Source organism: Crocodylus siamensis, chromosome 8, assembly GCF_052110815.1.
Source record: "Crocodylus siamensis isolate JL-2025a chromosome 8, ASM5211081v1, whole genome shotgun sequence".
Classification (NCBI taxonomy): Eukaryota; Metazoa; Chordata; order Crocodylia; family Crocodylidae; genus Crocodylus; species Crocodylus siamensis.
In genome coordinates this window covers 55,172,394-55,188,808 of record NC_143402.1, presented here as the reverse complement: position 1 = coordinate 55,188,808, position 16,415 = coordinate 55,172,394, and the positions used below count along the sequence as shown (strand labels likewise).

Below are 16,415 nucleotides of genomic sequence, written 5' to 3'. Positions count from 1 at the left end.
TAACCAAAGTAGAAGTGCATAAGCCAGACCTTACTTACTTCAACAGATGCTATAAAGAGAGACAGCTGGGAGCAGAGCTTCTAAATAGAAAGCAGTGTTTAATCTTAATTGTCTAGTTTAGATTAGATTAACTTTCAAGATATTAGAACTAGTAGGCTTACATGTAGTTTTGAGACACTCACAAAAAAAAAAAAAGCTTTCTGGCTTTCTTCAACCGCCTAGTGGTTCTCTCAACTCTGAAAGAACTAGTCATCCAACTAAAATAATTAAAAACTGAAATAAAGAAAAGAAACATTCTTGCCACAAACATAAGCAACCACTCCTGTCAAAAGCTTGTTTATCAATTGGAACTGGTTTTCCACCTGCTTAGCTAGTGCCATCAGTTCGGTAGTTTGAATCCCTCTAAAGTTCTAGCAGTAAATATAAAGCTAAGTATTTTATATAAAGTGTTTTAATACATTATGGTAGGGTCAGCCCCCAACATTGGTTGTGATAATAAAAATGTAAACAATTACAAAAGATTTTAAAAATAATTTTGTTTAAATTATCAATTTCCATCCCGGACAGGACAACACGACACGACAAGTCAAGGCCCCTTCAGTGAGGGAGGGAGTGCAGCTAGGGCAGACACTGCCCAGACAGGGCAGGGAACAGAACCGCAGCAGGTCCCTCAGTCGCAAGCACAGGGGGCAGTCCAGGCCATGACACATGTGGCCAGTCCCACTGCCCGCAGGGCATGCACAACAGCTCCTTCCGGCTGCCACCCCTAGACTCGGCCCTGACTTGGCCCCAGAGAACTGCATCCGGGGCCGGGGCCTGGGCAGAGCTGTAATCCGCTCCCAGCATGCTCCTGTCCACAAAACCCATACCTGACATAGGAGCACAGTCACAACCCCACACCATCACCACCCCAGGCTTCACCCGTTCATCCCACTCCCGAACACCACTCCCCACCTGCCCATAGTCCCACATAGGAAGTTTTGGTGAACTGTTGCACTGGGGAGTGGGAGAAGAGTGGACTGACCTGGCCTGCAATAGATCAGCAAAACTCCCTATGTGGCTTGCAGGCCCAAATGATTGTCCACACCTGCTCCGAGCTCTCACAGGCACATCAGTTACAGTTGTTATTCCCTGTTAATGCACATCACCAAGCAGTTTAAGAAACTCCCAGTTCTCATGTTCAGGAATTCTACAGTACAGATATATAGCTCAATTCTGTTACCACAGGAACGTGAACATTAATGAATTCTGTGGCTATGCCTGGCATGTTCCAATTTTTCTAGACTTGCTTCCTTATGCATGTCACCATGTGGTCCTCGATTTGCTATTATTATGTTTAACCTCCTCATAGGCCACTTTACACCTTATGATTTTCTCCCACTATTGTTTTCTGGCTGAGTGAAGTTCCAGCTCAGTAAATTGCTTTGAAATCCCATCTAGGCTTTCTGGTTTCCATCCAGAGCATGGGGATCTGCAGCTTCCAACTGAACTACCTTGGTAGAAGCAGCCCCACTTGGTATTGCTGACCTATAAAAATCAATCAGATGAGGAATTATTCTACAGGAAAAAAAGTGTGGATGACTGGAAACAGTCAGAGGTTAAAAACCTGCCTCAATGCTGGAAAATTTCTACTAGTCTTCTGGCCAGGTATAGTTCTGGGTATTAAAAATGAAATTGCATGGCTAAAGAAGCTATTTCTACACTACACAGAACAATAAAACATCTTATTTTTACCCTGAACATTGTAACCTTACCTCCACACACAGTGCAAAATAACTGAGCTGGTACAATTCCCCCCTGAACTTGGTAAATGTTAACAGAGGGACAGGAAAGCAAACCTTGAGAAACACGATACAACTTGCAACATCAGATTCACATCACTGAAGAACTTGTTTGGACAGAGTATGATAAAAAAATCATGCTAGGGCAGGGATGTCCAACTTTTTTGAATGTGGGGCTGGATCACAAACTTTTTATCACCCAGTGAGCTGGCGAGCCATGTTCAAAGACTTCACAGGAAGTGGTATCGCATCAGGAAGTGATGTCATGTGACTTTTGACACCAGTGAAGTTGCAGGAAGTGACAATGAAATAGGTCTAACCAGTTCAAAACTCTCCCTCTATAGCATCCACCTCTGCCACTGTTTGGGACAGGACACTGAGCTAGATGGACCATGGGGCTGACCAAGCATGACACTTTTTATGCTCTTATGTTCAGAAGCTCTTATATTCTTTAGCTGAGCTTCCAAACTATGGCTGAGATTTGCAAAAAAGGGGTAGATAGGCATGTTACAAAGTTGTCATAAAAGATTTGGAGCCCTCTAAATCCCATTCATTTTGGCCTTTTGACTCAGCTTTGAAAAATCTCAGCCCAAGTTGCCAACCAAATAAGTCAAAATATATTTTGCATCTATATAGAGCTCTCCAAGCATTTTACAAACATTAAATGAATTTCAGGATAAGCCCAGCCAGAGCAGCAGGGGTTCAGCTGCACTTCCCCCTGTCCGCAACTGGTCAGTCCTGAGCTGCACACAGCTCCGCCACCACTTCTGCTGGCCAGTGCAGATCTGGCCAGGCTCCTCCCATCCCCAGCAGCACATGAGAAGCCAGCTTCAGCTGCATGCCACTTTTCCTGGCCAGTGCTGACCTGGCTGGGTCTGTCCCATCCAAAGCAGCATGCAGCTGAAGCCATGTCCCCACAAGCTGCTGGGGACAGGAGGAGCCCAGCCAGGTTCTGCACCAGCCAGCAGAAGCAGCGGTGGAGCCGTGTGCCGCTCGGGACTGACCAGCTGCGGGGGGGGTGCAGCTGAGCCCCTGCTGCCCCAGCTGGGCTCATCCTGTCCCGAGCAGCACACGGCTACTCCTCTTCCCACACGCACCACGTCGGCAATATCAAGATGACACAGTGCATGTGGGAACCTTCTCCCTTCCCCAGCCCTTCAGCAGCCATTAGGAAGCTGCTGAGGGGCTGGAGGAGGGACAAGGAGTAGGAACAAAAGTAAATCATGTTTACTTTCGTTTCCCATTGCAGCACCAGGGCCACAGAAAATGCCTTGGCGGGCCGCAAGTTGGGCAAGCCTGTGCTACAGGAAACTACAGAATATGTACAACATGTCATGTCTAGACAAGAGCTGAGACACAAGAGCCCTGATGACATGCACGTTTCATAGATTCATAGACTGTTAGGGGCTGGAAAGGACCTTGCAAATCACTGGGTCCAGCCCCCTCAGCACTAGGCAGGAAGCCAACTGGGGTTAGGTGACCCCAGCAAGACAACTATCTAGTCTCCTCTTGAAAACCTCCAGGGTAGGGACTGCACCACCTCTGGAGGGACTTTATTCCAGTCTGGACACCCTGTGAAGGATTTTTCCTGGTATTAAGCCTGAAGTGATCTTCCAGGAGTTTGTACACATTGGTCCTGGTCTTCCCCAGGGGTGCCCTAGTGAAGAGTTGCTCACTGAGCTCCTGATGTACTCTGATACAGTGGTAAGTTGCTACCAAGTCCTGTCTCAACCTTCTCTTCTTTAGGCTAAAGAGGCCCAGTTCCCTCAGCCTTTCCTCATATGGCTTGCTTTGCAAGTCTCCAATCATACGGGTGGCTCTTTCCTGGACCCCCTCTTTTTTTCACATCCTTATTGAAGTGTGGCAACCAGAATTGGACCCAGTACCCCAACTGTGGACTCACTAGTGCCAAGTACAGCAGGAGTACCAGTTCCTTAGATTTATACAAGATGCATCAGTTGATGCATGCCAGCGTGTTGTCTGCCCTGTTGACCACTGCCTTGCACTGATGGCTTATATTCATATGATGGTCAAATCATTACCCCTAGGTCCCTTTCAGCCATGGTGCAAGTCAAGCTGCCACCACCAAGCATGTATGCATGCATATTGAGGGTTGTTTGCCCCCAGATGAAGTTTGACACTTCCAAGTGTAAGGTGCTCCATCTGGTTGTGGTCTGCCCAACTCTTGAATCTGTCCAGGTCCTCCTGTATCTACCGCCCATCTTCAGACATGACCACACTGCCCCATAACGTGGTGTCATCTGCGAACTTGGTCAGCGAGCTTTTCACTCCCCCATCCAAATAATTGATAAAGATGTTGAAAAGCACCAGTCTAGACCCTTGAGGGACACCACTGGCCATTTCGTGCCAGGATGACACAGACCTGTTCATGAGAACTCTCTGGGTCCTACCCTGTAGCCAGTTTCCCACCCACTTAACCATCAAGCAGCTGAGCCCACAATCTTCCAGTTTTTCCACAAAAATACTAGATTAAAAGCCTTTTGAAAGTCTAGGTATATAATGTCTACCATGTCTCCCCTGTCCAGGTGGCAAGAGACCTGGTCATAGAAGGAGATGAGATTGGTGAGACAAGACCTAACTGTGACAAAGCCATGCTGGCTGTCATTCAGAACCTTACCTTCTGGGAGTATATTGCACATAGATCCTTTAATGAGCTTTTCCAGGATTCTCCCTGGGATAGAGGCTGGTTGGCCTATAGTTGCCTGGGTCCTCCCTCTTCCCCTTCTTGAAGATAGGCACAGTGTTGGCCCTCTTCCAATCCTCAGAGATTTCCCCTGTACGCCATGAATTCTGAAAGAGTTCTGTCAGGGGTTCTATGAAGACCTAAGCCAGCTCCTTCAGCACTCTCAGATGGAGTCTCTCACATCCTGCTGACTTATAAATGTCTAGCTTTTCTACTTAGTATTGTAACCACACAGCATCCACAGTGGAGAGGCTGTCAGTCCCAGCATGTCCCCTATGAGCTTTATCTTGCTTGTTTTTTCCCTTGGTCCAGTGAAATACTGAAGCAGAGTGGGTATTCAGGAGTTCAGTTTTTTCCTTGAGGTGTTAAGTAGGGGCCCCAAGCTTCTATTTGTTTTCCTTCTGCTGCCTACATACCTAAAGGACTTCTTATTGTCCTTGACTCCCATAGCTAACATAAATTCTGTCACTGCCTTGTCTTTCCCCAATCATTTCCCTACAAGTGCTGACCACTGTTGTATAGTCCTCCTTGAGGACCATCCCTAAGTTCTACTGTGCATACACCTCTTTTTTTCTTTAAGCGGACTGCAATGTCCCTATTAAGCTTGCTAGCCCTTCTGCTGCCTTTCCCCCTTGCAGGAACAATCTTCTTTTGTGCTTTGAGGATCATATCCTTGAGCAACAACCACTCTTTGTGCACCCCATTTGTCTTGCCTACCTGGTCCCACCCACATCACCTCTCCTAATGCTCTGAACCTGTCAAAGTCAGCATTTTTGAAGTCCAGGACTTTAATCCTGCTGGTTGATGTGTTAACCTTGCAGCGGACAATGAACATGATAATTTCATGGTCACTGTTGCCCAAGTTACCCTCATTGTTCAAGCCACACACCAGATCATCTCCCTAGGCCAAGACCAAGTCTAGGATTGTTGCCTCTGGTTGGCCCTTGCACTTCCTGGGTCAGGGAGAGTTCCTCAATCAGAGTCAGGAAACTGCATGAACAATCTGATCTAGCCAAGTGTTCCTTCCTACCCATGTCAGGGTAACTGAAGTTACCCATGACAACTAAGTCCCTTGCACGTGCTGTCTCTGTCAGTTCTCAAAAGAACTCCAGATCCAGCTCCTCCCCTTTGATTGGTAGCCTGTAGTAAATGCCTACAGGTAGGTTTCTCTTACCTTGCTGCCCCCCAGCCTGACCCAGAGGGTTTCAAGCTGCTTATCTTTGGAGCCAATGTCAGCCTCCAGGGAGGTATACTGCTTCGCCTTTCCCTACATTCTCTCTCTCAAAAAAAAAAAAAAAAAAAAGCTTAACCTTCAGTATGAAAGTCAACCTGTTCGAGTTATGCTGGACCTTGAAAGAATTCATATTTTAAAAACAACTGAAATCAAGGGTGATCAATAAATTTGGCCCTCTTGGGCTGGGTGCAGACTGAGGGGCTTCCTGTAGACCAGAAAAACCTATGTCTAGTGGCAGGGCAGCAGCTTGTCAGCACAGATGCCAAAGCTGCTGTGTATGTACAGCTCCAGAACTCAAGAAGATGAACACCACTAGTACTCATCCCCTTTCCCCCTGCTGCTGATATTAACTAGCAACAGTAACCAAGGACCCCAAATTCAACAGCAAGCAAAGGTGTGGAGAGGCAGGCAGATCCAGAGGCAGGTCTAAAATTAAACATTAAGGCATAAATGTTGAATACTCCAACTTGTCCCTTTGGAGCGCAAGAATAATATAATTAAGTCTGCATTTAAAGAATTTGGCATTCGCAGATCAATACATATGTAGTCAAGAGTTTCTCTATAGATTGGATTCCAAGTTAACATACAACGAGTACCTCTCCTACAAATCTGACAGCTATTTAAAGGCATTAGCACTGCAAGAAGTTCAGAAACTAGTAAGAAAGAATCGAAAGAAGTTGTAAAAAGAAAAACTTCTGGATCATTTTCCCTGAAATTCAATTTTTCAATAATGCTAACACAGACTGCTGTCTCAGGGTAATGCTACATAAGTGTAATCTAGTTTCCCAGAACAAGATCCTGAATTCCCCTACAAGCCTGGCATATGCATTCTAATCTCTGTATGTTTGGCAAGTAGGTAAGACATTAATACATACATGCTGCTAATGCTCAACAGGTTTCTAGAATGGAAGATTCCAGTGGTGTGGGGAGGGGAGTTTGACAAGTTTAATATTAAAGAATTGCCTTTTTAAATGTGTCAGTTTTGACAACAAAAAAAAAAAACAAAAAAAACCACTCATGTTTTTAATCTCAAGATGCCACACACAAAGTGTCATGTTTCAGAGTACTTGGTGAGTCTTCATTGCTATCTGAACAGTTTCCACTTTCCACCTTTAGCAATATACTACATTTTGTCATGATAGATGCCATTTTGCTTCTTGCTTAGGCTTCATAGTTACACTAATAGCAGCCATTCAGGAGGGAAAAAAAAGGGTTACAAATTAGTAACCTTACTTATGCATGGCAGACAATATATAGGCAGCCAGAGTAATTGGTTGCAAGAAAAAACCAAGTGTTGGGGAAAACACCCCCTCCCCCCAAAAAGGGGAAGCAAAATACTTAGAAACAGGGCTAAACAACCCAACTCCTTTGAAAAGGATTAGCTAGCAACAAGTGCAAAAAACAGTAGTATTTAGCAAAACATTGCGGTTCTAAAATGTGCACGTCTGTATGCCTATTTCAAGATAAAGACCTAATATAGAAGACTGACAATGGCTTACCCTTTTACTTTGTGGGTGAAGAAGTTGTACCCACAAGCCCCAGTATTAATGACATATAAAGACGATAAAACACTGGGTTTAGCAAGATACCAGTTAAAGCAGAGTCACCGCATCTTTGGAGTTCCTTCTTGCATATCATCTGAAACTTGGTGGCAAGTTGCTAGGTATCAAATAGAAATCCAGCAGTCTTCTCTTACTGCTAGCAATATACATACAGTCATTGTCATTTTTTATGGGCCATTTTATTTCTGAAATAGATATTTCTCTGTGTTCAGAATGGATTATTCCATTTAGTATCAGGATGGATTATTCCATTTAGTATCAGAAGCACAAAACTCAACAAGCTAAATCAAGCCATCCACTACATGGGAAGAAGAGAAGAGCTAACCAATCCATTACAAGAAGTGTCAACTTGCATTAAGAAGTAAGGTCCTGATGCTCTTGGGTACAACAATTTTTTTGTCAGGAAGATGCCATGTTGTCTTCTGAAGTCTGCAAAGAGCCAGCTCTAGTATCTAGACCACTATTCAGAGCTCTTACAGAAGCAGTGTTCAATCATTTACCATCACTGAAAGTAGAATAACTATACACACAGATTAACAGTGACCTCGATTCAAGGTGACATTTGGGGAGCGTGCAGGCAGGAAGATTGTTGGTTTCTGTTTGAGAAGATCCCTTCTACGGTACAAATTATTATCCATGTTGCAAATTCTCAGGGCTCTCTCACAAATTGAAAAGCGTTTTCAAGGTCCACATTTCTATATATAGCCACTGATTTAATTAACACGCAGCCATTTATTCCTACATGAAAAAAAATTACTGAACTGTAAAGGCTACTGATTTCATAAACTGAAATACACATCACAATATTGGATTTATTATGAATGAAAATGAATGACTCAGCCCTTTCTATGAAATCCAGGTTAACACACTCTGGTGCTTCAAACCATAATATGTTAATTTCTAATATTTTACCTAAGCAAAATGAAGGAAACTCACTGGTTATACAGTAATCCTCAAGACCTTTGCTTAAGTGGTCTGTAAATTAAAAAAAAAAAAAGAATTTTTTTTTTTTGGTACAATGCAATTTAAGTCATTTGAACCTAAAGTTACCCAAAGGCTTACTAATTGCATTCTCTTCTGAATGACAAACTACCTTCACCACATTTTGAAATATTTGGGCACTGCTCCATTTAATACAGTAATGACTGAATGAGCGAGTACCTTTAGAAGTCTGGCCTATAGCTCTGAAGTTACTGCAGCAGGTTTATGTCATTATTCCTTGCCTGTCACCCTGGTATCAAACTTCTAGTTTACTCTGGTGACTCAAATAGTAATTTCAGTATATTTCCTATGCAACCAAGACCAAAAAACTTAAAGCAGGCTTAAGGTCAGCCAAGATGCTTGCCCTCTTCAAAAAGATCCTTTACAAGACTTTGAATGATCTACCCAAAAGTTCTGAAAAAACATGAAAGGGTAGTCAAGGTATCTTGTTAAGTCAGGTTCACCTTCTCACCTCCTTCCAAGGAATTCTGAGGTTGAGCTCAGCACTTGTTTTTGCTGTTGGGATAGGCATTATTCAAGCACAAGAGCAAAAGCACAAAGCAATGCTGATTTTTCTCCAATTAGTACAATACTTTTGCCACAAAGGAATGATTTATGGTAAAGTTTAAAGAACAGATATCCTGTTCTATTTAGCACTATTATGCAAGAGTCTACCAGTTCCCTCAGAATGCTCTGGCAATTCATGCAGCAACCTGCTCATATAAGATTTGGCATCCAGGCCCATTTGATCCTTTTTCAGAAGTCACTTTACAGCTGAACAGCAGAATCCTTACTTCTCAGTAAATATGAATCAAGGAAATACAGGAGGTCAGCATGACACATTTTTAATTAATACCTAGGGATTCTACCCACTCTTTAACATTCCACGTTTAAAAACTCAAGACCCTTACTAGCCAGAAAAGCAGAGATTGATATGAATTCTCCCTCAAGGTCAAGGGGTTTCATAGGCAACACTAATGACAAAAGGCCAACTGATGTCCCACCTAACTGCGTTTGACACTCTTTTACAACATTTTCACAGGAATCAGCCTCAAACAACCTGCCATCAGATAGAATCTGGAGGGACCGTGCATAGCTTTTAAATCAGCTGCATCTTCCACCATACACTGAGGGCCAGCAGCTGAGGAAACAAATGTGTACCAAGTATGTTTCAGTACTAGCCCGTTTTAGTTTCTTACCTAGTCTTTCATCCTCTTCTCCTCCTGCACTCCATTAGTGTACCACTGAGCTCCCCCATATTTACACGTTGAGTCTTCAACTAGAGGTGCACCAATGCTTCAGCCTAATATCGGATCGGCACTGATACAAAGAAAATTTTCTGCATCAAAAAACAGCCCAATGCAGCCGATAATTTGTCCAAAAAATACGTACATGTGCACAGCCGCAGTGCAGCAGGTAGGCAGCGAGGAGCAGAGTCGGCAGTGTAGAGTGCTTCGTGCAGCTGGTAAGTCTGGTGCGGTAGAGGAGGTAAAGGGAGAGGCATGGGGGGCAGATCAAGGCCCCCCCAATGAGGGAGGGTGTGGGGCTGGGGCCAGGGCTGCTGGGGCCCAGGGCACAGCTCACTGAGAGGGAAGGCGGCTCCCACCACTCATCCAGGAGGGCATAGGAGGGGTGTGTGCCCCCAGACCTGGGCGGGGCAAGGCTCTACCCAGCCAAGCAAATCCAGGGCCACATTCTCCCCCCCGCCCCCAAGCAAGTGGCAGGAGTAGCCAGACAAAAACCAGATGAGCAGTTCGCAAGGGCAGGAGCAGCCCCCCCATGAGCCACACCTATGTCCTGTGCCCCCTCTATCCCACAGATGCAGCCTGCCCCGTGCTGCAGAGATCCAGGGAGGCACACACCCACCTCCACCCTTCGATGTACCACTTTTGGCTCTGTCCCGCATCCCATGGCCCAACCCCATTCCCTCCCTCACTGCAGGGACCTTGATCTGCCCACACCCCTTCCACCACACCAGACTTCCCAGCTGAATGCAGCTCTTAAAACTAAAGAGCTGCATATCGGTAATCAGATCAGTATTAGCTGATTTTTAAGGAGGCATATCAGCTGTTGGTATCAGACCCCAAAATCTCTATTGATAAACCCCCATCTTCAACGAATTCTAACTTGTAGCTATTAGCAGTGGATAGTCTGTGGGCTTCACAAACTACAGGGTCCAAGTTGGATTTCCTGACCAAGTGAGAATCATCTCCTCTTTGCCACACTCAAAAAGAGGTCAAAAGCAGCAGAAAAAAGTGCACCAAAACAAGCCTGGAGCTTAACAGGATCCAATTGCTCTGCTTCTGCCAATTTCAGTAGGTTGAAGCCATGCTTTATTTGCAAGCATCTTCTCAGAGGGATTTTGTAATGCTCACAAACAATTGTACTGTGCACAAGATAATGCTAAAGGAGCTGCTTACTTTTCTGACAAGCATGTAGGTTTCTACACTTTCCATGCATTTCAATGTTTCATTGGTCAGAATAAGTAGTGATGAAGATGACGACCACTTCATGACAACGCAGCAACTTGGCTATAAGGAAAGCTTGCAACTTCCTGCAGCAATAGCACTATTGGTTTATTTTAGATATACTGTCAGATTTGGAAGGGCAGAAGAACATATCTAATATCTATGATCTTGATCCCATGATGCAATGCACTGTGATCTCAGGAGTCTATCCTCAGACTGTATTAGGGCTCTGTACAAATGCAGGGATCCACCCACAGAATTACATCATAAAGCCAATTGCAGGATCCTTTTTTCAGCAGTCACTTTGTATCAGCCAAACAAGAAGTGGTTCTCTTTTTGTCAAGTCCCAAGTAATAAGGTCAAATATTTTTGCAGCTTAAGAGAAACTTGCAGACAGAGTGATCTAAATTAATGAAAATCTACAAAGGTAAGCCAATACAGCTCTGCAGAAAGCAATTTAGTCTTTAAAAGTACGGAGAAAGTGTGATAAATATCAAAAGCCTAGCAACAGCATATCATTCTGTGTAGAAGAGTGTGTACTGAGGTACTGAGAACAGTGAAAACAACTTTTACTGAAATGCAGCTAAATGACAAGAGCATTATGATTATCATCTCTTTTTCCAACAGAGGATCAATTCCTACACCTGCTACTTTCCAGTCACAGCAAAATCAGCACCAACTTTTGAATATATGTAAATATTGTTTACACAGACGGTAGGTTTTCTGACAACAGTAATTCAGTTGCAAGCCAGTCACCTCTATTTAAAGAAGTTGTGTTCTACTATTTGAGTAGTGCAAGAAACAGTTATTTGGCAGTCATAAGTAAATGCTCCAGAAGGAGACACTGATTTTTGTGTCTCTCTCAACTATTAACTATGCTCATTTTGATTAAGCATTTCCATCATGTGTCTTCAGAGGCTGCAAAAGAATGCACTTTCAAAGGCAGTTTTCCTTTTCTAGTTATTTTAAGGTTGAAACTGTTTTAAATTCATTGAGGGTCTTTCAATAACTATACTCAATGGTAGACTATGATTTTAAACTATTACAAACCCAGATCAAAAATTCTGCACTACTTATATCAATAGTCCTTTTTGGGTTTTGTTGCAGTCTCTCAAAAAGCACTGACCTCTAACATATTAAAAACACTAAGCTTTTCAGCATTAACACTAAGATGAGGTTCACTTTCAATAACAAGTATTTTTGTTCCACTTTCCTTTTATAAGAGTTTTCCAAACACTTACTTTTAAGAGTCTTACTGAACTCAAGCTAATCATACAATAAAGTTACACCCATGTCCATGCAGAGGATGGGGGTTGTAATTTTCAATATTTTATTTGACTAAAAGCAACCCTGTATCATTAAGATTCTTTCATTCCTTGAAGTCTCAGACCAGCAGAGACTCCCCATGCCTGAAGAAGGGTGACTGTGCCTGAAAACTTGCAAAGAACTTTTTTCCAACTACTCAGCTGGTCTATAAAAGATATCACATTTACCCAAAAAAACATGCCTGCCTCTGTCCTTACTCCAACATAGCTGCAACCAAAAAACCAGCAAGCCTGTATCATTAAGACATCTAAAAGGCATTTTCAGATGCAAATTTCACAATGAACATTAAAGCCACAATACTGTGTCATAAATATTCAATCAAATTAACTTGCTGTAAAAGTAGTTAATTCACTTCAGCCTGTTTTATGCTATGAAGACTGACATGTGAAGTAGAGTAAACATACTAATAAACCCAGAATAGCCTAGAGTTATGTTTACATGCCTTTCATATAATGGTAACCATCTGAAACCAACTATAACTGCATCTTACATAAGCATTAGTGACAAGTCAGTTTTTGTCCAAGAGTTACTCAAACTAGTAAACATTTGCTACAAAACCTACCTTTGTCATCATACTTCTCTTGCAGTATACACCAATACCACTTCCTAATTTTTTTCCCCACTACTAGGCTGCAATCTGCTTTTACAAAAACCTACAGTAAGTCTCTGAACAGTAACACTACAAGTTTAGATTAAAGCAAGTTTTCCGGAGGAATGTTTTCAGACTTCAAGGACCTACCAAGCTTCAGAAGTGTAGCAAATAGTAACTGATGCATATATCTGTGTATATTTTTAAAAATAAAGATGACCTGTGAAAACATTTATTGAGGAAAACTAGTAGTATAAACAAAATTATCAGGTTTTGAATATAAAACTGTACGCCTGACACACACTTGCCATCAATTCAGTTCAATAACAAACAGCAAAAAATTATCATAAGCTGCATGTCCTGTTTTTAATATACTCATTAAAATAAAGAGTTGCTGTCAAAGTATTACATATACAATTAAATGCACTTTTGCTGCACCATCAAGAATGGAATATGCATTTTAACCTCTTTAGCAACACTGCAAGAGTCCCTGGTTATTTTTTAACAAGACTTCACCAGTCAATCATAAGCCATTCAAGAACAAATAGGCAATCAATTTTGATTCTCCTCTCAGTGTAATTTGAACCATATTCCTTTCCTTCACATAAGCTGGCCTGGGATGAGGGAGAAAAAGCTGGCTAACTACAAGGTCTCCTGCCTGAAATAAAGGGCCATTTCTGGCCATCAAGAATTGGTTCTTGACAAGAGCATTTAAATGCTAGAGTCATTGTACAACCTAGAGAGCAATTTGAAAAAACAAAATCTGTTTGGAAGTGATAGAGCCATTCGGGGCACAGACAAAGTGAATGAGCCAGCACGCAGCTGGCCTGCAGAAAGAGAGCATCCACAAGCATTCTCCCCTTAGCAGGAGTTGGACACTGATGTTTCAGAAGCCTGTGGGAAAACATTACGCTATCAAAGCGCGCACCTGGAAAAAACTTGCCAGCTACTTTCCAGTGACCCAGGGCACAAAACAAGCAGCTGAATCCATTTCCTACACAGCTCCAGCAGCATGGCTCAGGAAGCAGTTTATGAAGCCGCAGGGCATTAGGACTAAGGCTTGGACAACTCCCACTGCCTGTAGGCGCTCTCCATGCTGGGCACCCCCGCTGCTGGATGGCTACACCCATATGACGCGGTGCTTCCGCACCCAACTACAACACAGGCTTTTCATCTGGTCACTTAAAACCAGCTCGAGAAGACTGCAAGGCACCAGACCCGGCTCCCTGGCCCGTCCTGACCGTGTGGCAGCTCTTCCCACCACGCCGCAGGAAACCTGGCGGGGGCCGGGCAAGGAGGAACCGACCGGCCGGGCCCCGCTCCCCCCCGCCTGGGCCAGGCCGCAGCACGCCGGGAGCTCCGCGCTGCGCTTTGAGGGCGGCGGCGGCGGCTGCAGCAGATCTGGGGCGCGCGACGCAGCCCCCCCCCCGCACTTATTCACTCACTCACTCACTCACCCACCCACTCCCTCCCTGCGGGTCCGGGCCGGGCCGCTGCCGCTTCCTCCTCCTGCTCGATGAGAAAATGGCGGCGGCAGGAAGTGCCATCAGCGGCCCGCCCCGCCCCGCCCCGCGGTCCCGCTCCCGGACACCGAGCCGCCACTACGCCAACGGCGCAGCCGCCCGCCCGAACCCCGGGGCCGCCGCTACGCAACCCGCGGCCCAAAGAGTGCTCCTACGCCAACAGCGCACCTCTTCAGTTATTCAGCACGCGCCAGGTCACGGCAGCACTACGCAAACGGCGCACCTACCCTCTCCTCCCTCGACAACAGCCGTCCTCCAGTTCACTCCGCAACCGGCGTACGTAAGCTACGTAACTCGCCGCGCGCGGAAAAGATGGACTTACGTCAGCGGCGTACCCTAGAGAGGGGGCCGAAGATCTCCCACGCAAAGTGCTAGCGCCCTTGCGCAAATTGCGGCCCCCGCCCAGGCGAGCCGCCTGCAGCCGCTTCCCGCCGCTCCAGCGCGATCTGTGCCACCGCGCCCAGGCGCTGCTACGTCAACCACGGAGAGCCCTGCAGGGGCCCCAACCGCCGGCAGCGCAAAATGCGTAAGCTGCACAGAAAGCCGATCCCCTTCATCTCTCCTCGCGCAGCATCTGCGCAGCTTACCGGCCTACGCCGATGGCGCGTGATGAGCGGTACGTGAACGGCGCAGCAGTGGCCTTGAGAGTCCCCTCCCTGCTATGCACGCAGCGTAGCGCCCCCCTGCCCCGCAAGAAGAGCGAGGATCGCCTACGGCGTTTACGCAGCAGGCCTCAGCCTGAAGCAAGCGCCGCAGCGTAGATGGCGTAGCCTCCCTGACGCAGCGGCCGCATGACGCAATGCGGGTTACGCCGGCAGGACAACGTAACAGCGGATGGTGAATACCGACACCCCCGCCAACCTTCGGCCGCGCCCCCCGCTCCAGGGAGCCGCTCCCCTCCCGCGCGGCCTGGCTCTTACCTGAGGCGACGGCAGCGGGAAGGAGGGCGGCCGGGCCGCGCTGGGCCTGGCCGCTTTCGCCGCCCTCCCGCCGGGGCCGGGGGCCAGCGAGCGAGACGTCTCCTCCACCTGGCACCGGAGCAGCAAGAACCAGGCCGGGGCCCTCGGCGAGGGAGGTAGATACAGAGGGGCAGCGGGACCGACAGCGGCGCCGCACTGACCTCACCACGCAGCGCCCTGCGTCACGGCGCACAGGCCACGCCCCCGCCGCAACGGCCGCGGCTCGCGCCGGCCACGCCCCTCCGCCCCCGGCCGCCGCCGAGGGGCGTGGCGTGCGTGGGGGCGGGGCGAGGGGCCTCCAAGCTGGCGTTCCAGCGCGTGGAGCGGCCGCGCAGTCTCGGGGGATTCACTGCAATACAGGGGAAGGGGAGGGGTTGAGCAGCCAGAGGCTTACCGCACCGCACGGGTGGGGGCCTCTCGGCAGTTCAGGACACTGCAATACGCTGCAGTGGGAAGGGGAGTCCATGTGGCCAGGGCACACTACATTGCATTGCACTGGGGGTCATCCCTTGGGGATGCAGTGTAATACACTGCAGGGGGAGAAGGAAGCTCTTCGGCCAAGGGGCAGCGGGAAGGCTTCTCAGCAGCCAGGGGACACAGGGCATCACATGGGACTGCAGGGGAGGGGAATCCCTGTAGTAGCTGGGGCTCCCAGTTGGGTACTGCAGCCTGGAAGGAATTTCTGCAGTGGGTCACACTGCCCTGCTGAAGAGAGGGGATTCTCTACAGGACAGCCTACACTGCAAACAGCAGAGGATTCGTGCAGCCTGGCCTTGGTACTGCTTCGGGTAGGAAGAGTATCCGCAGCTGGCACTGCACTACTCTGGCGGGGGGGGGGGGGGGGGGGGCCCGGGATACATGGTTGGGGGTGTGTCAAGTAGAGGAAAAGGCCTGCAGGTAGGTGTGCAGTAGTGTAGTGGGGAAGGGGTAGGGAAGCCCCTGCAGCTACAGAACTGTGAGCAGTGGTCTCATTCCACAGGGCATGCTGTGCATGACAGGAACAGGGCATGCAGTGAACAGAGATGAGGCCTTTGTGCTGCAAGCAACCTGCACCATGCCCAGGGAGAACCCTGCAGGGCACCAGACTGAAATGCGTGGCAGGTCATAGATCTGCTGACTCCATTCTGCCCAGCATTTGGGTGACTCTTAAATCTAAGAATAACATAAAGTTGAGCACTCTTAGCAGTTTCAGTAGGAGACAAAAAGCTCCTCCGACTTTCTGGGTGGCAGAGACCAGCTCAGCTCTGGGTAACCCCATAAGTGAGGCTGTCTTAGTTGATATGCATGC

General features: G+C 46.8%; 1 protein-coding gene across 14 annotated transcripts in view; it reads right to left on the bottom strand.

Moving 5' to 3' along the window:
* The window catches only part of BRD4 (bromodomain containing 4), a 140,912-nt gene extending 125,596 nt beyond the window's left edge, over window positions 1-15,316 (bottom strand). For 10 of the 14 annotated variants that reach the window (XM_090061425.1, XM_090061427.1, XM_090061428.1 and 7 more), the window contains exon 1: window positions 15,089-15,316. The gene's annotated coding sequence lies outside the window, so the exon portion shown is untranslated. Of the gene's footprint in view, window positions 1-14,102; window positions 14,188-15,088 lie in introns of those variants that run through there. The other 4 variants (XM_090061438.1, XM_090061435.1, XM_090061431.1 and 1 more) reach the window with 4 other exon arrangements.
* Between the last annotated feature and the right edge of the window lie 1,099 nt (window positions 15,317-16,415).